At 34.5% G+C, this 23,330-nt stretch overlaps 1 long non-coding RNA gene across 1 annotated transcript; it reads right to left on the bottom strand.

The window, feature by feature from the left end:
• Nucleotides 1-123: 123 nt before the first annotated feature.
• Nucleotides 124-18,751, bottom strand: LOC121253286. The gene is made up of 3 exons (XR_005938391.1): nt 18,742-18,751; nt 11,299-11,306; nt 124-359 (listed from the first exon to the last, which is right to left on the bottom strand). It is a non-coding gene; the product is annotated as an uncharacterized LOC121253286 (long non-coding RNA).
• Nucleotides 18,752-23,330: the final 4,579 nt, after the last annotated feature.

Raw genomic sequence — 23,330 nt, 5'->3', positions numbered from 1 at the left:
ACCCTGCAGTATGTACCACGACAAGTTGGACTGCAACATCTCGAACTTCGCTTGCATGTCAACGGTCCAATGCTCCACTATTGGCATCCATACAATTTTATATGGTTCATCCTTATATCTCTAATCCCATAAAAAATGGGCTTTAAAATCGAGATTTCTTTAACGAAGATGTCCATGACGTCCGAAATGAACAGTAAAACATTCTTATTTTCAGAACATCGATACTCAGCTGGGTTTGCAATTAAACAGTTCAAAGTATAAATGAGTCAAAGAAATAATGTTAAACTGATTAATGTGATCTCTACTGCACATATTTTAAACGAAGTAGTAACATAAGATTTTGTAGGTAGCATTAATTGCTATTTTTCCATCCCAATAATGAAGACCCAGCTCGCTGCCAAGCCCAGGCCCGTGGAAGTGTTTCCAGAGCACGTCGCATCTTTTCGCGCCTTTTTGCCATTTTCATGCATGCCCTTTCATCCGCTTCCTCTAGGTTTTTATCTCTTTACTTTTTATAGCTTATATATATGTGTTAAGCATCCTTGACCTAGATTCAGTGCCGCTACTCTCTCTTCACGCTCGCAGCCATCCAAACTTTTCTGAGCCTCCACCTCTCACTATGAACCTCAGTCCAGACCGCATCACCATGCAACAAGCCGTTGTTTCTCCATAAAACACAAAACCAAAGGGCTCGATTAGCAACCAGTAAACTGCCACCACCAAAGCCGATCCACGTGCCGCAACTCCACCAAACACAGCCCACGCTGGTACATCAGCCACTCTGAGTTCACCACCCCAGTCGTGCGCCACCGCCCCTCCGAGTATCCCGTCCAGTTCTCAGATGTCGGTAAAAACCACCACACCTGTTTTTACACCAAGAAACAGAGGAGTGTTTCCTCCATAGTGTGCCCTCAACCTACCAACCCGCGCCGCCAGTCGTCGTCCCGTCCCCTCAGTCCGCCACATGCCACCTCAGTCCTCGGTAAGCCACCAACACTCCCTCGCTGTATCTTCCCCTTTCGGCTTTGCTCTCTCCCGTCTCTTCTCTCACATTATCTCCCTTTCCCTCATTTTGCTGCTCTCTCTCTCTTTCTCTCTACCTGTGCGATGTCGTCGGGGAAGTCACCACCACCGTAGCCCAGCTTCCATCGCACTCCCACGGTGCCACTGCCTCAGTTTTTCGTGGGTATGTACCTGCCGCTACTCACATTTTGGGCCTCGACTTGTTTTTATTTTTGTTGTTGTTTGTTGATACTTACTTAAAAAGGAAACATAGGGTATATATCGGTTAACTTAGTAGGAAGGAGAGTGTATTTTGGTTTTTACCGTTCTACCCTTCTAATTAAAAGCATGCTTTATTTTTTTGGAAAGGTTTGGGCTACAAGCACTACAACAAAAAGGGTCTTTTGGGACAAAAATTTTCATCCCAAAAGATCCCAATTTCGTCCCAAAAATGTTTTTGGGACGAAAAAAATTCATCCCAAGGTCGTTCCAACATCACTGTGCCAAAAGGTATTTTGGGACGAAAATCACCATTTCATCCCAAAAAATATCTTTTAGGACGAAATTGAAGGAAACCGTTCAAACATGTTCAAACGGTAATTTCTTTTTGTCACGATTGAAATTTGTCCCAAAATATCGTTCGAACGGAAACAATTTTAGGTTTGAACAGTAGTGACGTGTTTGAACGATTGCGAAATATGTTTGAATAAACATGAATTCGTTCGAACGGTATGAATTTATCTTTGTATTCAAACGTTAAATGGTCAAGTCGAACGGTATATGGGTTCGAACGGTATAGTTTATGTTCGAACACGACTGAAATAAATGACGTTCGAACTTTACGAACATAAATTTCGTTCGAACATTATGTTAACGTTCGAACGCTATTGTCGTTCAAACATAGAGTTCGAACGTTTTATGTTCGTTCGAACGAAATCTCTTTAATTTAAATTAATAATAGAAAACTAAATAGATATTCATAATATTTGAAAAAATACATTAGAAACTGTTTAACACTCACAAAAGTGTTATAATAAGCGCAAACTAAATAAATAACAGTCGAGACGGGCATTGTTCGAACATAAATAGATAATCCCAAAATCTGTACTTAAAAAGCCATCAGTTGCTTGGAGGCCTGTAATGTTGCATAAGCCGCTGCATTTGGAGTTGCATCTGTCTTTTGAACTCTTCTTGTTGTTCTTCATGTTGTTTGAGGCACATCTCCATATCTGCTTGTTTTGCCAATTGAGCCTCTAACTCATGCTGCCTTATAGTCAATTCTTCGATTTTGGAATTCGCATTCTCTAGAGCTATAGAAGTCATAGATGCGTTCCCAGAAGAAAAGGAAGAGGGACCAGGCTTTACACAACGACCCAAACCCCTCAAATATCTTGAACGTTGACCCAGGACTTGTGTAAAAATATCAATATCACTTGTTGAGGAATTTTGATCTGACGCAAATTCAGCACATAGGGCAACCATTTTATCCTAGACATATATAAGATAAAGAATTAATATCATCATAAATGTTCTAATATATTTAATTAAAATAGGTTATAATACTTACATAATTTTCACGGGCATCAGGATGAGTCCACTCTCCATTACGATCAGTGTGCGATACAGCATATAATTTTGTCAGATCATAATTGCTACAATAAATGTGTTAAGATATAAAGTCATTATGATTCATCCAAATAATTAACTATATCCAATAAAAAAAATAGCAATACCAATTTCTTAGAAAGACGATGGAAAGATCTTGAGCCTGCATGATGATTAATTTAAATTTAATTATACCTGATATGATGGATCCTCAAACATGTCACAAAATTTTTCCCACTCAGAAGGTTAGACATCCTGAAAAGGACGATGGCGTGCATCTTCTTTCTTCTCAAACTTATTATAATGCTCATGACACCTCGTCTTATATTTGCGGAATGCATTACCCATAAGCGCTTCCACAGTCTTACGCTCCTCTCTCCGACCAAAATTTAATTCGAAATCATCCTTGAAAAAAATAGTCACAAACACATTATCATTTATAATATTCTAAATTTAAGTAAAATATAGAAATTTATTCTATTAAATCAATGTTTTAAACATTACCAAACAATGCTTCTTGATAAGCTCTTTAACATCTTGGGGGACTTTCTTCCATGAAGTCGTTGCCAAAGGTGCGTAAGTTTGTGTAAGTGCACCCACATGCGATGCAAGCCAAGCTGCTCATTGTCCTTCGCCTCCGATATGTTCGTCAGGAATGTTAACCTTGATCTTACCCACCTTCTAATATTTTTCTAACGTCACCCCTCTAGTGGTGCCTCGACCTTGACGAGATTGTACTGTAGACTTTATAAAATATAACATTGTAATCAATTTCGTTTATATGTCTATTATAGGACCTTAATTAATAATTTTTATGAGTATTAGATTTTTACTTTGTTCTGTAGAGTCAATCTCTAATGGTGAGTCTGAAGGAGAGTTAGGAACAGGTGGAGATGGGTTGCGAACTTTCTTCCTCTTTAGCGGCATAATTTCAAACTACTGATACATTCAATAAGTAAAATATTTGTCATCAAGTGTAATGTTAACACATAATTGGTCAATCATAATCTGTATTAGTTTCATTTGACAATTCGCTCTCATCATCTGTAGATATTTCAGATGATTCAACATTTTCCTCAACTGTCGCATCAACAATTTCAACTTCAATATCTTCTCTATTTAATGGAATCATCTCATTCTGGCTCAAATCCACAAACAAATTTAAGGCGGGTTGACTCTCTTGGTATGCTTCTTGAGTAGAGGAGTCATCTTCTTCTTCATCTTGTCCTTCCGCTTGAGGGATAACATCATATATATTTCTTCATACCATTTTTGTACTACTCGCCATTTATTTCCTAACTTCGTGTCATCTAAGTAGAATACTTGAGATGCTTGAGAAGCCAAAATAAAAAGATCATCTTCATACCATTTTTTGATATATTAACACTAAAAAAATATTCATCATCACGGACTCCAGTACGAGGATTGTTTAAATCCCACCAATCACACTTAAACAGATACACCGCAAGCTCTCCCAAATATTTCATTCCAATTATATTGACAATAACCCCATAGAAATAAATATTTTCTCCATCATGACTTCCTTCGACTAGGACACCACTATTTCGGGTTTTCCTATAACAATCTCGATCCATTGTGTGATACCTACTTTTCCGAGAAATACATGCAGAATATCGAGCAATGCTTCTCAATGGGCCACGCGCCAATGCATAGAGTTCATCTGATATATCATTTGGATTATTCGCATGCATTTGTACAACCTACATATTGAGTAAAGCATATACTATATCAAAATTGAAATTAATATTTTTTCATTGGTTATGAGTAACGCATATGTAATGTCATTACCCGTTCTTCAAACCATCTCGGGAACTCCTCTTCATGTTTCTGGTTTATATCATTTACTCCCAGTTCTTTGAGCACGTTAATATGATCACTGAAATTGATGATTACCACAAATCTTTTATATTCTTAGACTTTTTTAAAAGTAAATGAGGGAATTTAAATTAAGAAAAAGTTAAAACTTATTTCAAGTAGTTCCCTATCTCAAGGCAATTGTTCAGCACGCACCACTGAGCTTTCTCGAACTTTCTTCCACAGAAGTCATAACCACACATTGCACCAATTGGATGAACTTGTTGGGAAAACACAAAAAACACATTTCGTTGTCTTGCTCGGTCAACGTCAAAGTTTCTTTCTGGCCGATCAAACCGAGTGTCAACTCTGTGGAAATATTTGGAATAGAAGGTATGCCACTCATCGTCAATATATGCTTCTGCAATTGATCCTTCTAGACAGGCCTTTTTACCCACTGTACGTTTCAACTTTCCAAGAAATCGTTCAATTGGATACATCCATCTATATTGAACTGGTCCTACAAGCCGAGCCTCACGTGGCAAATGAACGGCTAGGTGAACCATGACGTCAAAGAATGACGGTGGGTAAATACTTTCTAGCTTACACAATATTATGGCAATTTATCGTTCCATTCGATCCAAAGCTTCAACATTCAACGTCCTAGCACATAAGTCTTTAAAAAATGCATCCAACTCAGTCAAAGCCACACGCACATCTCTGGTCAAGTACCCACGGATACCAATAGGCAAGATATGCTGTAAGAAAACATAAGAATCATGACTTTTTAATCCAGTTATTTTCCAATCATTTGTTTTCACACACCTTGTTAGATTCGAGGCATCACCGTCCGGTAATTTTATCGTCATTAGCCACTCACAAAATGTAACCCTTTCATTCCTTAACAATGTATACCACCCAATCGGCATGTAGACAGACGAACCATTTTCTTGCAATTGCATTTCCCGTCTTATTCCTGTAACACCCCGCATTTTAGTGTATTTTTACTAAAGGATTATTTTTATTTATTTAAATTTTATTCTCGTATTTTAAAATTGGTTGGATTTTTAATGAGTTTATTTCTATGATTTTAATTGGTGAAAATTAATTTTTATGTGCTTTCTTAATATTTATTTATTGTTGTGCATTTAAATTGTTTTTCATATTTAATTAATTACTGTGGGATTTAATTATTTCAATTTGACTTTACAATTACGTTTAAATTGTTTTATTTAACTTGAGGTTTTGAAATCGTTTCCGTTGGATTATTTTTGTGACCCAAGTTATGAGGATTGGACCTCATTTCTTTTCCCTCTATTTTTCTTTCCTCTCCTTTTCTTTTCTTTCTTTTCTTTTTTTTCTTTTTTTCTTTTCTTTCCTCCTTATTTCCCCTCCCTGCGCGCAACTCCCTCTCCCTCCCTCTCTCTCCGTCCGTTCTTCCTCTTCCCCAGCCCACTGCCGTGCGCCGGCGGTGGTCGACACCGCCTGGCCGACCAGCTCCCCCTCCCACCGGCGACCTCACCCCCCAAATCCCAGCCCCTACCTCTCCGCCGGTAGCCCGCACGCACCCCTCGAAGCTGCGGGCCACTTTCACGCCAAAGCCGCCGTGAGCCAGCGGTGGCCTTCACCGCCCACCCCATTGTGTTCCCCTGCCGCTGGCGACCTCACCCCACCAACCTCACCTCCATCCGCACCACCGTTAACCACCAGTAGCCCTTCAAAGCCGCGGCCACCATTCGTTCCAGCGCCGCCGTCGCACCACCATTGGCCACCATCTTCCTACCACATCATCCTCGACCTCTTAGCAACCCATTGGACCCAACCCCACCTCCAATCCGCCACCGGTGAAGCTCCCCATCCACATTTCCGATTGGGTGTTTTTGGTCTTCTACCACCCATTTCGCCGCCACCCATGGCCAACCACCACCACTACTAGCTTCACCGACCTCCCTAGGCCCTACCCTATCAATCTTGGGTCTTTGTTTGCCTCCGTTTGAAAGTTCGTATTGTGACCCACGGCCACAGTGTATTTTACACTATAGTGTGGCTCAAACGTCGCCTTTTTCAACTTCGTGATCCTCGTAAAATTATTATATTGCACTGTAAGTATTTCTCCAAAAAACTTTCGTAATTTAAATGTATTTTTGCACTAACCCATTTCACTGTATTTTTTGGCATGCCGAACTGAATCCGAGGAGTTCGGGGGTCGGATGGATTTGTGATTAGAGTTATTTGGTTGGATTTGATTGGATTGGTAATTGTTGGTTTGGATATTGTGTTGGTACATGTGCATTTCATTATTTCATGCATGATCATGTTTGTAAAAGAAAACTGGGTTTTCGTGTATTGCATTTATGTTCATGTGTTTATGAAAACTGGATTTTCATGTGAGAATGGATTTTTGGTGCGTGTGTATCACGACCCCAAGCCGAGATGGGGCATTAACTCGGTGGAGCTCCTCTGGTTACTCGGGAGCGGAATATACTGAGTAACGTCCCCTGGATTGTCGCCGGACGACAATGGGATCGGACAAGATGGTCTCGTGCCGACTCCGTGGTCCTTTTGCTGGCGGGGAATAGAGGATGTCTGACCACGTACGCGCTGGGCGCGGAACTGGGCGTCGCTCGTTGCGTAGTGTGGGTGCTTGGCCATGTACGCACTGGGCGCGGAACTGAGCACCGCTACGAAGCCAGGACGTGCAGATGGTCCATAGGGGAGGCCATGGTGCATATGGAAATAATGCATGGTGCATTTGGAATTATTTCACTATTTTCTGGAAAAATAGTGCGAGTTGGATTTTGGATAAATCATTTTCTGGGAAAATATTTTACGGATATTTTGGGCCAAAATGAGATTTTGGCGTGTGTTGGAAAATTATCATTTTCGGGGAAAATGATGTTTTGTGGAAAAATGCATATTTCATCATGTGCATGCATGTTAGTTGCATTTAATGCATTTTATATTACGTTGTTATTTGAGGTCATACTTACCTGCGATACCATTTTGTGGTAACGCAGATTTTGATGCAGATGAGGAGGAGGAGGGCGAGCCTGAGGAGACGGCTCCTCAGGGTGTGATCGTGTTGTCACCATCCTGGCGTCTCAATCCCTGTGTATTTATATAAGGGGGATTGGGGGCGCCACAATTCCCAACCGCTTCAAATCCTTCCTTGAGTTTATTGCATCATTTGTTTTTCCTTCAATTGATATCAATGTTCCCATTCGGATTTGCATATATTTTTTTTCAATATGTATAACATCAAGGCTATGCCGCAATTTTAACTTTAACCAATACGGGAGTTCGAAAAATATACTCTTCTTTGTCCAATTCAACTCATTCGTAGCTTTTTCTATTTCGTTGTTTTTTACCAAATTCATTACAACCAATATCTATAAATTGTGCAAGTACATCTTCGCCAGACAAATATAGTGGAGGTTGGCCCCATTTAACAGTTCCATCAAACATTCTAGAATTTTCACGCCATATATGGTAACTAGGTAAAAATCGACGATGACCCATGAAACATAATTTCCTCCCGTATATAAGCCATTCAGATTTGGTATGTTTGTTACAAGTTGGACATGCCATTTTCCCCTTAGTACTCCAACTTGACAAATTTTCATAAGCGGAAAAATTATTGATTGTCCACAACACCGCGGCATGCATCTTGAACGACTTTCCGGTTGACGAATCAAATGTGACAACCTCATTCTCCCACAAATTTTTCAATTCTGCAATCAATGTGACAACCTCGGACTGGGATGAGCAAACTCATCATGAAATATGGATCTTTCATACACTTCCACGGTGGTAGATTATACGGCATAAGTACAACTGGCCAAGTACCATGACTAGTACTCATGTTCCCAAACGGATTAAATCCATCTGTTGCGAACCCAAGTCATACATTACGCGGTTCTTCAACAATCCATGGGTGTTCCTGATCAAATTCCTTCCACACCTGGGAGTTAGCAAGATGTGACAAAATATCATCGTTCCTTACTCTGTCTAATGAGTGCCATGTCATGTTTACAGCCGTTGTGCGTGACATAAATAATCGTTGTAATCTAGGTATCAATGGAAAGTGGCGTACGACCTTTTGTGGAACATTTGCCTTGTCCGATGTCCATCTTGACTCGTGGCATATAGGACACTAGTTCAACTGCTCATTCTCTTGCCAAAATAATATGCAGTCATTCTTACATGCATGTATTACGTTGTAATCAAATCCGAGTCCTCGTTTCAACTTTTTTACTTCATAGAAGTTACGAGGTAAAGTATTGTCTGTCAGCAGTGCCTCTTTAAACAGCTCAAGTAACATATTGACTACCTTAATAGATAATTGACACATTGATTTTATGTGAAGCAATCTTACGGTAAATGACAACTTACTGTATCTTCTGCATCCTGGATATAGCTCACGCTGTGAATCATTCCACAAGAGTGCAAAAGTGTTATGGCCCCCATCATTTGAGCTTGATGTGTCCGTGTCACCTTCATCCATAAACATTCTCACACCAATCGCACCTAACATTTGCTCCATATCCTCATCGTATTCATTTCCAACAATCTCTGGTTGTACATCTTCATCAATCTCTTCTTCTTCATGTGGAGCCTCAAATGAAGTTGGATATGGTTCGCCGTGTAAGACCCAATCAGTATAACCCTTATCAATACCTTTGACAAACAGATGCTCTCTCACCAAGTCTATCTTATGAGAACGCAAATTCCTGCATTCTCTGCATGGGCATCTGATACGCCCATCACTATCACATGTACCCAGTGCAAACTCCAATAATTTCTTAACACCTTCAGCATATACATTGTAATTCTGACTCAACCGATTGCTAACTCTCATCCAACTCTTATCCATGCCGACTATATTCATTACAAACAATCACATGTGCATCAGCAAACAACCATGTATCATGTACCAATCAATGAGTATGTCACGTTTCACCGGGTAGTTGGTCTTATCCCATTTGGGATTGTAAGATCATAGTTGCCAACCTATGATGTATTATCTGTCACGTCCAACAAAATTTCGGCAGCATCTCCCCATAGTTCTCCAAATATGCTCGTTTGGTTGTGTTCACTGATGATTAACACGTCGTTGCACCATCACTGAAACTACATATCTGGAGAACAATGGATGAATCTACCAAAATCATAATGTTGGACGACAACAGATATAGTTCTATAGTTTGCGAGAATGATCTTACAATCCCAAACTGTCCACTCTGGACAATTCAAGAGTTATCAATCAAGCATTGATCCGGATTGATAACACTCGAATGGGTCTAAGCTTTATTTTGATGAACAAACAATGCAAGATATGCTAACATATGTCAAACAATAACAACATATTATTTATACAACAATACAACAAAAACATAATTAGTAGGTATTATTTCAAGATTTATTCCAGATTTTAATTTAAATATTAGTTTTATTAATTTAGAATTAAGTATTTAAGTATTATTAAATCTTAACTATTTCTATTTTAATTTAAAGATTTAGTAGTATTTTAATTTACAAAATTAGTTTTATTAATTTAGAATTAAGTATTTAAGTATTATTAAATCTTAATTATTTCTATTTTAATTTAAAGATTTAGAAGTATTTTAATTTACAAACTTCATTTTATTAATTTAGAATTAAGTATTTAAGTATTATTAAATCTTAACTATTTCTATTTTAATCTAAAGATTTAGTAGTATTTTAATTTACAAACTTCATTTTATTAATTTAGAATTAAGTATTTAAGTATTATTAAATCTTAACTATTTCTATTTTAATTTAAAGATTTAGTAGTATTTTAATTTACAAACTTCATTTTATTAATTTAGAATTAAGTATTTAAGTATTATTAAATCTTAACTATTTGTACTTTAATTTAAAGATTTAATAGTATTTTAATTTAAGTATTAATTTTATTAATTTAGAATTAACTATTTAAATGATATTAAATCCTAATTATTTGTATTTTAATTTAAAGATTTAGTAGTACATATAATTTATAACTATTCGGAAATATTTGTATTCAAAATGTAAATACATTGATGTAATGTTTACGTTCGAAGGATGCTAACCTATGTTCGAACATAATGAATACGTTCAAATGGTAATCCTAACCCCTTCGAATGTATTCATTTCAGATTTCAGTCGTCCTCAACAACGCCGAAAATCCCATTAATCACAAACTCACAGCAACATAAACAACAATATCAAAGCATACAAATTTCTAACATTGCAAAATATTAAGTTCAAACCATGCATGAGAATATAAACGGTATACTTGAATTTTTGGAGATGAAAAGGGAAGGAGATGGTGATATGCCATGCGAAGAAGCTCCCCTACAAGTAGTAATCTGAGAATAATTGAGTGAGATGGAAATTGTTTTGAGTTTGGGAGCTAGTTTGAGGAAGAATACCTCTGGTACGCGAGGGGGTAAACTTCGGGCGACACTGAGAGGGCGCGCGAGAGGAGAGCGACAATATTGTGAGGTTTTGTCGTGTTTTTGTAGAAGATTTAATGGTCGAACGGTTATTTACTAACCGTTCGAACGAGAAAATATTTAGCGGGAGAAAATTCCCTCCTAGATTCTCACATTCGAACGTATAAATAGTATGTTCGAATGTTATTGAATTGTTTTCGCTTGAAAATTATCCGTTCAAACTTTTATTTTTAATTGTTCAAACGGTATTGTAAATGTTTATTAATCTTTTATTTTTCATTATATCTTTGAATAAATGAACAACATTAATATATATAGACATATTAGATGATACTATAGTTTAGTTGGCGGGATATTTTCTCACCACTGCAATAATCCGTTCAAACTATAATAAATTACGTTCGAACTGTAATCCAACAGTCTTTACTTGGCGGGAGTTTTTCCCACCATTGCAATAATCCTTTCGAATGTTATTTTCATACGTTCAAATGCCACATATGTGTTCGAACGGTTTACGAGTACCGTTCGAACACATAACCTTTATGTTTAAATATAATTTTTTTCATCATTAAATGAGAAGTACTATAAGATCATATGTATTGGTTATATATACTATCATATATATAGTAATATATACTATCATATATATAGTGATCTATACTATCATATGTATTAGTAATATATACTCACATATATATAGCCTCAAATATACTGAGGTCACATAATAAAGTATAGAGAAATTTATAAGATGATAGTATATTAGTAAGCTATACTCTATATATATATATGCTGTATAGTATCATATATAACTTATATAGTAAAGTATAATGGAATATATAGTATGATATATATTAGTTAAGTATAAACTCATACCATATAGTACTATATGTTATCATATAGTACTATATATATATTACAACTTGATATATAACACTTTAATAGTAAAGTATTATGATATATTACTATTATAATATAAAAAAATACATATAAGTTATTATGTTTTCATTTAAAGTAGTTGGAGATGATGCCCAAATATATACTCTGAATAAAGAAGAGTTTAAAATTAACAAAAAATATCTCAAACAAGATTATATGAAAAAAGAAAATAGTCACAAAAGAATAACATTTTTCTCAACCTTTACAAAAATAGAAAGAGATTATATTCAAGAAAAATATTACGAAGATTTAGAAAAAGTACAGACCAATATACCTTTCTTTACATGGTTTGAGATATATAAATCAAACCAATTATCTACCATAAACAGGACTACTAATCAATGGATTAAAGGAGAAAATAACCAAATTATTTATGAAGAATATCCCCCTTTTAAAGCCATCAAGTACAATCAAAGGAATACTCAAATTCTGGCTACACCAATAAAAAAACATAATATTGCAAATACTGAAAAAAACCTTGATAATATAATACAACAAAACAATTATACTAATTTATATTTAAAAATCATGGGTAAGCAATTAAAAAGGATTGAAACCCAAATATCTCCTATAAAACCCACTATTAAAGAAATAGAAGAAACTCCCTTATTTGTTCCCCACGAAATTCCATCCCATTTAAAATCGATTTTTTCCAAAAACAAAAATGATTTATTGGAACAGATCTCTAGTAAATTAGAAAAATTAACTATTAGTAACACTGCTACCACCTCAAAACAACCACATATTAATGTATTAAGCAAAATAGACTCACCCGTAATATCTGACTCTGAAATTAGTAATATTGAAAACCAATTTAAAAATCTAGATTTACAGATAAACAAGATTAGAGGAGATCATGTTAATAACTTTTCGGCTAGAGATTCAAAACAGCATGTCTCTATTACTCGTAATTGGTATCCCAGACCTACTCCACCGGATATGCAATTCGAGGAAAGAGAACATATAGTAAGATCAGCCTTCGCACCAGATGTATTATACGAATGGAATATAGACGGATTATCTGAATATGAAACACTAAATCATTTTCAAGAAACGATTATGGTAGCCAACGTCTATAAAAGTTACAGAAAAATTGATCATCAAGTAGCACACATTATTGTTACAGGATTTACTGGCCAACTAAAAGGTTGGTGGGATCATTATCTTTCACATGATGAAAGGTCACGTATATTAACAGTCTATAAATATGATGAAAATATGCAAATAATTAAAACGGAAAATAATTTACCCCTAGAAGATGCTGTCAATACATTAATATATGCATTAACTAAACACTTTGTTGGTGATCCCGTTCAATTTAAAGAAAGAACTAGTGATTTATTGATTAATCTTAAATACCATCAATTATCTAATTTCCGTTGGTATAAAGATGTATTTCTAACTAAAGTTATGATCAGAAATGATTGCCAACAGCCATACTGGAAGGAAAAGTTCATAGCCGGACTTCCATATTACTTCGCCCAAAAGGTACGAGAATCATTATTAAGATCAGACGGTACTATTGATTTTCATAATCTCACATATGGTGATATAATAAGTAAGATTAACAGAACTGGATTAACTATGTGCAATGATTTAAGATTAAAAAAGCAAATGAAGAAAGAAAAGAAGTTTGCTAGAAAAGAATTAGGTACTTTTTGTGAACAATTTGGTTATACTCATTTATTAGCCCCCTCAAGAAGACACAAAAATGAAATCAATGAGATAAAACAGAAAATTAGAAATTTAAAAACATACAATCTTAAATTAGAAGTTTCAAACGAACAACTATTACAAGAAATTATATTATTAAAAATAGAGAAAAATGGGAAAAACCTTCAAGAAGAAAAACATAATATTGAACAGGGAGAATGTTCAACATTAGATGAAACGGACAATTTTATTAATATTCTTAATAAGATAAATTTTCAAAAATGGTATGTTGAAGTAACAGTCTTAATTAATCAAGAATTCTCTTTTACTACAATTGCCCTATTAGATACAGGAGCGGACTTAAATTGTATACAAGAGGGATTAATACCTTCTAAATATTTTGAAAAAATAAGAGAAACATTATCCCAAGCCAATGGAACAAAATTGAATATAAATTATAAATTATCCAATGCACATATATGTAATAATGGACTTTGCTTTAAAACAATATTCATCTTAGTAAAAAATATTAATACCAAAGTAATCTTAGGAAATCCTTTTCTTGCAGTACTTTACCCTTTCTCTGTAACAGAAGAAGGAATTTCTACTAAAATACTTGGACAAGAGATACAATTTAAATTCATATTTTCCCCGGTACCAAAAGAAATTAACTCTTTAAAGAAAATTTCATTAACCAGATAAATTAATTTTTTAACAAAACATAGAATTAGAAGAAAGGAAAACCAAATAAACTTCTTAAAACAAGAATTAAAATATAAAAGAATTCAAGAACAGTTAAAAGACCCATTATTAACCCAAAAAATTGATAATTTCAAAATTACAATTGAAAATGAAATATGTGCTAACCTACCCAATGCCTTCTGGATTAGAAAACAACACATAGTAGAATTACCCTATGAAAAAGAATTTTCTGAGAAAAACATTTCAACTAAGGTTAGACCTATCCAAATGAATAACGAATTACTAGAATATTGTAAAAAAGAAATTAATGATTTAAAAACAAAAGGATTAATAAGAAAAAGTAAATCACCATGGAGTTGTGCTGCCTTTTATGTCCAAAAACAGGCAGAATTAGAAAGAGGAGTTCCTCGTTTAGTAATAAATTATAAACCTTTAAATAAGGTATTACAATGGATTAGATACCCAATTCCTAATAAAAAATATTTATTATCCCGATTACACAATGCTACAGTATTTTCAAAATTCGACATGAAAAACGGGTTTTGGTAAATCCAAATCGCTGAAAAAGATCGATATAAAACAGCTTTCACAGTCCTCTTTGGACATTTTGAATGGAATGTTATGCCCTTTGGATTAAAAAATGCCCTAGTGAATTTCAAAATATTATGAACAAAATATTTACTCCATTCACTTATTTTTCAATAGTGTATATAGATGATGTATTAATATTTTCTTCATCTATTGAACAACATTGGAAACATTTAAATATTTTTGTTCAAGTTATCAAACAAAATGGATTAGTTGTCTCCTCATCAAAAATAAAACTATTTCAAGAAAAAAATTAGATTCCTTGGACATGAAATTTATCAAGGAACTATTGTTATTACTATTTTATTGCTATTGTTATTCATATCTTATTTTTCCTGATATTTACGATGGATTTTTATTATGCTCATAGTACTGGATTTCGCGATTTGTATGAGTTAAAATGCACAGAATATAATTTAAGAATGGAACTACAAATCTTGATGGATAATATAAAAGATCTTAAAAGACAACAACAATTAATGAGGCAAAATTATACATTAATGATGTTTAAATATCATGTATATCAAAGTAGGCAGTCTGCGATAGAATACTATGAAGCTGACTGCACTTTCCTAAGAAACGAAATTAATAGCATAAGAAACCATCTGAAGATACTTGCTTTATAAAAAAAAAAAAAAAAAAAAAAAAAAAAAAAGAGTAGGGGAATCACTGATACAAATTTTACAAAGATAACCCATAACTAGAGAGAAAACGTAATCTTGTACAGAATTATTTGTCGCTTTGCTGGGCAATAATCTGTCACGAATAAATTTTTAGAGGGATAATATTTTGATAATTTCTGCATGTCATGCTGGTTAGTCAGATAATAATTTTTTGGAGTCACAAATTATGAGGATCATAATTTGTTAATTCCAGTTCAAATGGATCTTTAGAATCCATCAGTTGTACCGGATGGTAAGTTGAATAATCTGGAGAAGGAGATGCAGCTTGGTTGCCCTGAAATTGAGAGGCCTGTTGAGAAGGAGAGGCCTGATGGGCTGGTGATAATGCGGGTTGCTGTAGTGGAGATAATCTGGGTTGTGCTTCTTCTTCATCGTCACTGTCTGATATTTGTGACATCACTTCAGTTATTTTTTTCAAATCCTTCTTGTTTGTAATGGATGCTAATTGTGCTTGAAATCTGCTTCGTTGGACTAGGACTTCCGGAGCTTTGGTAACTTTTAAAAATATCTTCAGTACATGATCATAATTGTATTTTTCCCACCATTTGATGGAAACTCAATTAGTAGAGCAATAGAATTTGCTGATAAATTTCCAGATGAAATAAAAGACAAAAATCAATTACAAAGATTTCTAGGAAGTCTCAACTATGTTGCAGATTTTTACCAATCTCTCAGACCATTATGTAAACCATTATTTAAAAGATTAAAAAAGAATCCACCTCCTTGGACAGAAAAACATACTAATATCATAAAACAGATTAAAGCCCCTATTAAGAAATTACCATGCTTAAGGCTTCCATCTCCTCATACTTTTAAAATTGTTGAAACAGATGCCTCTGATATAGGATACGGAGGAATTATGAAACAAAAATTATCATCCAACTCGGAACAGATAGTTCGATTCCATTCAGGATGTTGAAATCCTACTCGAAAGAATTATAGTACTATTAAAAAAGAAATTTTAGCTATTGTATTATGTATTTCTAAATTTCAAGATGATTTATTGAATCAAAAGTTTTTGCTTAGAATAGATTGCAAATCAGCCAAGGAAGTTTTAATTAAAGATGTGAAAAACCTGGCTACCAAGCAAATATTTGCCAGATGGTAAGCTATATTAAGTATTTTTTATTTTGATATTGAGCATATTAAAGGAGAATCTAATTCTCTTCCTGATTTTCTATTCCGAGAATTCTTACAGGGAAAATCATGTCATCTTCAAAGTCAAAAATAAAGTCCAAATCCTCATACGCACGGCTGCCATCTCCTCCCTATCCTTCACCCTGTCCTTCTGCAACTCCAAGACCTTATACGGTATTGGGGTCATTACCACAAAATATTAGACCCTCTTACAATCCATTTTCACCATTAGCCTCTCCAAAATTAGCAACCTATTCCAAAGCTGTTTCTCCTCCTTCTCCTTCCCAAATTATTAATCCTCCATTATTATCTCAACCTTCTTCATCTCCTATTATTAGCAAATCTCATTGGCATCCAGTTTTTCCTATTGAATCTGAAATTCAACATCTGTCTGACCCTCAGAAATTACTTGATGTCTTTCTCCTACCAGACTGGCATTATGTTCCACAAAACATTAAGAAAACCCAGCATTTTTATGAATTTATATTAATAGATACTGACTCAATTATTCTCTCAGAAATTCCTTGTTCCCTTCAAACTCAACCTTCTCCACCAGCGTCTCCAATTATTGCTTTTCATAAAGCCACTATCAAGCAAGTTCTCACCCTGGAACAACGGGGAAAAAATCCCTACTTAACAAGAAAATTCTCTCATCCCTATGATCCTCCTTATTATGATTATTACGATTACCAACAAGCATGGACAAAAATGTTTTTAAAACAAAACAAAAATTTGCATCATTCATGGTTCCTTCATTTTGATAAACTACAGGAAAGTAAAACACTCTTGAAATGGTTCTCACTATGGTGGGAATATTATGGACCCGAGCCTCTTCTCCTTCCTCTTCCCCTTCAGGAAAGTCTCCAAAATTTCATTTCACAGAATGACAGTCCACCAGCATTAAACCATTGCTCACCCCTCTTACTCTTCTTTCTTAAAACAAAATTAAATTGGATTATGAAATGAGAATACGTTATCAAACCTCATCACTCTCTCAAAACCATTATGTTCCTAGCCCGTCAAGTTTCCATCAAATGGTGGGAAAAATACAATTATGATCATGTACTGAAGATGTTTTCAAAAGTTACCAAAGCTCCGGGAGTCCTAGTCCAACGAAGCAGATTTCAAGCACAATTAGCATCCATTACAAACAAGAAGGATTTGAAAAAATTAGCTGAAGTGATGTCACAAATATCAGACAGTGACGATGAAGAAGAAGCACAACCCAGATTATCTCTACTACAGCAACCCGCATTATCACCAGCCTATCAGGCCTCTCCTTCTCAACAGGCCTCTTAATTTCAGAGCAACCAAGCTGCATCTCCTTCTCAAGATTATTCACCTTACCATCCGGTACAACTGATAGATTCTCAAGATCCGTTTGAACTGGAATTAGCAAATTATGATCCTCAGAATTTGTGACTCCAAAAAATTATTATCTGACTAACCAGCATGACATGCAGAAATTATCAAAATATTATCCCTCTAAAAGTTATTCGTGAGAGATTATTGCCCAACAAAGCGACAAATAATTCTGTACAAGATTACGTGTTCTGTACTATGTTTGTTTTTAGTGTCGGCTGACACTGTTCATGTCTTTAATGTCAGCCGGTACTGTGTTTGTCTTTAGCGTCGACTGATACTGTTCTTATAACGGCCGGTACTGTTCATGTATTATTAAAGTTACTGTTTTAGTGTCTATATAAAGGGGTTCACGAGGCAAAAAGGGCATTCAGAATTCTAATCTGATATCCCTTCCTCTCTCGCCCAAACCTCTCCAGTCCAGTCCTGTCCTCCTCTCTTTGTAAATCTTTCAATCGTCCTTTCCTTATGTCTTCAGCTTTCAACTCATTTGAGAATTAATCTCCTTGTAAGTATTATATTCTTAATGAAAAAGTTTATTTCATATCTCTTTTCTTCAATTTTTATTTCCTCATGCATATGGTCGGTTATACCGCCTGCCTACTTTGCTATCATGCATATGGCCGGTCTTACCGCCTTTAATTGTTATTAATACATTATTATTTTATTAATATCTTATTATTCTACTACCTGGGATATACACCTTTATATTATAATATTACATATATATTACAGTATATATAATCTACTATAATAGTATATATATTATATTAATTTATAGGATTATAAATATAATGTACATTTAATATAATTTTTACTAAACTTAAAAAACTTCCGTTCGAACGTGAAATATTAACGGTCGAACGATTTTATATTAACGTTCGAACGTTAATATTTAACGTTCGAATGGTTATGCACGTATAAGTTATCGCAGGCAGAGATTTCTCTCACGCCGCCGTCCCCACCGTTTGAAAAAGCGAGAAAACGTTTGAACGCACTACAATCGCCGCCATCTGCCGCTGTAATCAGCACCTACGTCAATCACTTTTCCTCCCAAGTGAAGGTATGTATTTTCAAACTTATTTTACCGTTTATTTTATAATTTTATAGTTTTATTTGTTTTTTTTAAAAAAAATAGATTTTTTCATCAATAGTCACCGTAGTGCGTGCTAAGACATCTACACATGCTGAGGTATCACACACATCTATTCGCGAGGAGATGGCTGACATATGCTTGCTGAGATCGACGTATACACATCAGCAGTGATTGATGCAGTGCATACTGCCATGTCTGAGTTGCGTACAGAGATTATGGCTACCGTCTCTGGGTTATGTACAGAGGTTAATGAGTTACGTACAACAATTAATACCAATAATGTAACTCAGGTCACGCTCAGTACTCGACTGACACAAGTAGAGATACAATTAGCTGCAGTCGAGGATATGTGTAGAGACCTCGCATCACAGTAGTTTCTATTTTTTATTTATATTTTCTTTTGTTATACTTATGAACAATATATATGGCGTTTTGATAATTTACTTTATTTGGTTGATTAATATATATGTGGTTGATAATATTTATTTAACTAAAAATCTTATTTAACATAAAAAGAAATCATTAAAATATTTTAAAATTAATTGTATAAAATTAATTAATGAATTTGTATATATGATATATATTTTTTATATTTTGAGTTTCGTACCGAGATTAATATTATACCTTCGAATGTATAAACATGGTGCTTGAATATGTTCTAACTAAATATATTCCGTTCGAACGGTTTAGAAACCTTCTTGCCAGGATTTGCCACCAAATATTTTCCATTCGAACACAACAAATTATCGTTCGAACATTTTTGAACTTTTCCCGCCATAATAAATTAATCCTCCGCCAAATTTTACTGTTCGAACGGGAAAAATTTTTTGGGATGATTTAATTCATCACAGAAAAATATATTTGAACGGTTATTTTAACGTTCGAACAATTTTGTAAAGTCATCAATTTTTTAGGACGAAATTTAAATTTCATCCCAATAAATGACTTTTAGGGACGAAAAAAATTTCATCCCTAAATAATTTCGTCCCAAAATCTCAAATTTGTTGTAGTGAAAACTTATATTGTTGGGCTCAGTTTTAATTGATTGGTGTTTAAATCTAGTGAGCTTTTCTTTCCTAGTGGGCTAGGCTTGAGATTAATTAGATATACATCATTTTGATAAACTTGTATATTTTTTTTATTAGGCTTGATTTCATTATGTTTGATAAATTGTTTTAGTAATTTTATTGGACTGAGATTTTTTTTAGCAAGCTAAAGTTTCACTGTTATAAATATGTGTAGTTGGACTCAAATTCTTTTTATAATTATATTATCTAGTATGAGGTTTTATAGTTACACTTCAATAGTAAGTAAGTTAGCTTTTTTTTTTTAATGTTTAGTCAAAGTTATTAAAGGGACATTGAGGAATTTAGAAAGTGATATTGATATTTTAGGAATAATGAGAATTTTGGGTTGAGGAATTAAAAAATGGATTGTTTTAGAAGTTTAGGCTTGAATATCGCAATACAAGATTGATTAGAAACTTATGGAAATTTATGTGATTATCTTATAGGTAACGATTAATTTGTTTTTTGTTCGGCATTGTTAAGGAAATTTTCAAAGTCCAGGTAAGCGGGGTTCCTATTCTAGATTTGCATAAAAAGAAATGAACTTAGTTTGGTTTATAAAATTGTGCATGCTATTTTAAAAAGAAAAGGTGAAAAACAGGCTCAGTATATGTTTTTGCATCCACTCATGAAATATGTATGAAAGATTAAAGAAATATTTTTGACATGAAAAGTGTAGACATGAGCAATATTTGACATGTTTCTGAAATGTGCAAAGGAGCGAATATGAAAATTGAGATTTTTATACATGTGATATGAAATATTTTGGAGCTATTATTGATCATCTGAAAATGATATGAATGTGTTCGGCACGTGGTTTGATATGGAATGGATATGAAAACCTTTGGCATGCTTATTTGTTTTGATTCTGATTTTGAATATGGTTCATGTGATATGGTTGGTACCAACATGATATGATATGATATGTGTTCTTTCCTGTGTCACTCGAGGCTCTGAGGTTGAAAAAGAAGAAGTTTCACAATACGATACTACTTGATTTGGCCACAGGGGATAGCACAACCCTACCACAGGGTTAAACATGGTATATGATATGATATAATAAGATGAAGATGTGCAGATACATTACACCAAAGCGGTTTGAATATGAAAATATTGAAAAGTCACTCTAATTTCTTTCGATAATGCGTTTGAGATGTGTACATAAAAATGAAATGTTTTGCTCCTGCATACTAAACTTTCTAAAAATGGCTCAGGTTTACATACTAGTATATGTTTTCTGCTTACTGAGTTGTGGATAACTCATCCCCTTATCTTCATTATTTTTCAGATAACATTGATGACCCAGCTGAGGGCCAGGAATAGAAATTTAGGGCTTGACTAGATACAGATAGAAGGTCGAGTATCTGAGAGTAACATTGTCAGTAGAAGAATTTAACTTGACTTTGTTTCCAGAGTTATCATATCATATCATGTTGGTACCAATCATATCACGTGAACCAATATCATCATATTAGAGTCATATTCAGAATCAGAATCAAAACATATAAGTATGCCAAAGGTTTTCATATCCATATAATATCAAACCACATGCTGAACACATTCATATCATTTTCAGATGATCAAAAACAAATCCAAAATATTTCATATCACATGTATAAAAATCTCAATTTTCATATTCGCTCTTTTGCACATTTCAGAAACATGTCAAATATTGCTCATGTCTACACTTTTCATGTCAAAAACATTTCTTTAATCTTTCATACATAATTCATGAGTGAATACAAAATATATACTAAGGTTGTTTTTCACTTTTTCTTTTTAAAATAACATGCACAATTTTACAAACCAGCCTTAGTTCATTTCTTTTTATGCAAATCTAGTATAGGAACCCCGCTTACATGGATTTCGTAGCCTTTAGAAAAAGTTCCTCAAAAATGCCGAACAAATATTAATTTTCACCTATAATACAATCACAAAAATTTTCTTTTATAAATTTCCAATCGAACACGTATTCCAATATTTAAGTCTAAGGTGCTAAAATAACTTACTTTAAATTCCTCAAAAATCTAAATTCACGAAATCCTAAAATTTCAACTAAAACTCTAACTAAAGTATTAAACCCTAACTTATTTACTATTGAAAAACAAACTATTAGATTTAATACTGCATAACATAATTATACCAAAACTTCTTTTTTAAGTTATACATAAAGACTATATAACAAACTAGGTAATGATAAAATTACAACATTATCACTTACGTTTAAAAGAAGCTTTACTAAAAATAAATTTAAATTTCCAAAAATCATTTCTGTAAACATGGAAAACTTAGAGTTTACAAATACATATTAAAGATTTAAAACACAATAATAAAACTTGTAACTCATAGGTAATAATGAATTTTGTTTTTTTCATTAGACTGACTATGCAATGCCTTTTGAATATCTATATAAACATATATATATATATATACATATACAACTATTTAAAATCAACAACATGACAAGAAAAACAGAGAGAAGGAGTGCAGTGGCGAGAGCTTACGACCAAACCAAGTGTATGCGTGGAGGGACAAGGCACAACGGGTTGGCTGGAGGAGCTACGGTGGCACGACTGGAGTGCAACGGAGGTGTACGGTGGCGAGGCTACATACGCTGGACGGCAAGAGTGAGAGAGAGATGCACAATGAGAGAAATGAGGGAGAGACTGAGAGGGAAGAAACACCAACCAGAAATGGCATGAGCTACCGGGGGACTTGAGGTGGCTTGCGGCGAGCTACGGTGATGGGAAGTCCTCGCCAGCAATTTCTCTGGGGGTCACAACATGGTGGAGCTCTTGGTGGATGATGATTTCAACAACTCAAGGTGGCTGAGCAAAGCTCTATTTTTTGGAAACTAAAACAGAGGAGTCTGAGGCTTGCAATAGAGGCTACGATGGGGCTAGGCTGCAGCTTCGTGTGGCTGAGCACGGTGGTGAATCTAGCCAAAGATTCACAGTGGAGAGTGATGGCTGAAAAGTTTGGGTGGCTGAGGCATGAAGACAAACAGAGGAAATAAATTTGGGGTTGAGAAAGCTTAACATAAATATGAACTATAAATGGAAAACGGATAAAACCTAAAGAAGACGAATGGATGGACGTGCATGAAAAAGGAAAGATGGCATGAACCTGTGCGACGTGAATTCTGGAAGCATTTTCCACGAGCCTAGGCCTAGCAGCAGGCAGGGTCTCACATCTTCCCCCTTACTAAAATTCTGTCCTCGGAATT

The sequence above is a fragment of the Juglans microcarpa x Juglans regia genome, chromosome 2S (assembly GCF_004785595.1).
Source record: "Juglans microcarpa x Juglans regia isolate MS1-56 chromosome 2S, Jm3101_v1.0, whole genome shotgun sequence".
NCBI lineage: Eukaryota > Viridiplantae > Streptophyta > Magnoliopsida > Fagales > Juglandaceae > Juglans > Juglans microcarpa x Juglans regia.
This window is presented reverse-complemented; position numbering and strand designations above follow the sequence as displayed.